Below are 1,028 nucleotides of genomic sequence, written 5' to 3' on the forward strand. Positions count from 1 at the left end.
TGCATTCGCACACGCACATACATTGACACACACGCACACACACACACACATACACAAACATACGCACACACACAAAAAAAACAAAAAAAAACATGCATATATACACACACACACACACACACACACACACACACACACACACACACACACACACACACACACGGACAAGCAAAAACATTCAAACTAAATGACCAAATTCACTCAATAAAAACTCAAGTTACCTTCACAAATATGGCGCCAAATCATACAGAATCACGTGCATATTAAAGCTATGATGAATACTTGAACATATCTAGACACATACTGATAGGAGATTCTAAGCGACTTAAAATTCAGAATACCTGATATATCCAGTATATCTCTAAATGTCCGTGTTCCGTTTTGGTCAAGAGAGAAATATATATTTGGTAAAAGGATAAAAGGAGTAGATTTTCCTCCGAGTTCGGCCCTGGCACGTTGAACAGGAGGTCATGTTTGCGAAAATTTACTGGGGACTTTTTAACCGACGTGTAAAATGAATTCGTGTTGTTTTATGGATCCTAAAATTGAGGATTCCGCTTTGCCTCCGTCAGATGTTATAAGCTTCAGGACATTACTGGTTCCTTTTACTGCTTGGTTCTGTGGATGCTTAAAGCAGGACATCTGAAGAGTTGTTTGTAAATTTATTGTGAATAAAACTTGCAGTATAAGGAAAATAAAACAGACCTGACAACTTGGTCTCTCTCTCTTTCTCTCTCACTCTGTTTCTTTCTCTCTCTTTCTCTCTCTCTCTCTCTCTCTCTCTCTCTCTCTCTCTCTCTCTCTCTCTCTCTCTCTCTCTCTCTCTCTCTCTCTCTCTCTCTCTCTCTCTCTCTCTCTCTCTCTCTCTCTCTCTCCCTCAGTCACTCACTCTACCTGTATATTTTATCTTTCATGCTATATACATACATAACTTATAATGTTAAGGATAAAAATGATTAACATTAAAAGAAGTCACTTGAAAGGCGCAAAACAACCCCGTCGTTAATATCAATCTTTTTATATCTCAC

The sequence above is a fragment of the Penaeus japonicus genome, unplaced genomic scaffold, assembly GCF_977035675.1.
Source record: "Penaeus japonicus unplaced genomic scaffold, GWHDUDI00000001_assembly GWHDUDI00000027, whole genome shotgun sequence".
Taxonomy (NCBI): Eukaryota; Metazoa; Arthropoda; class Malacostraca; order Decapoda; family Penaeidae; genus Penaeus; species Penaeus japonicus.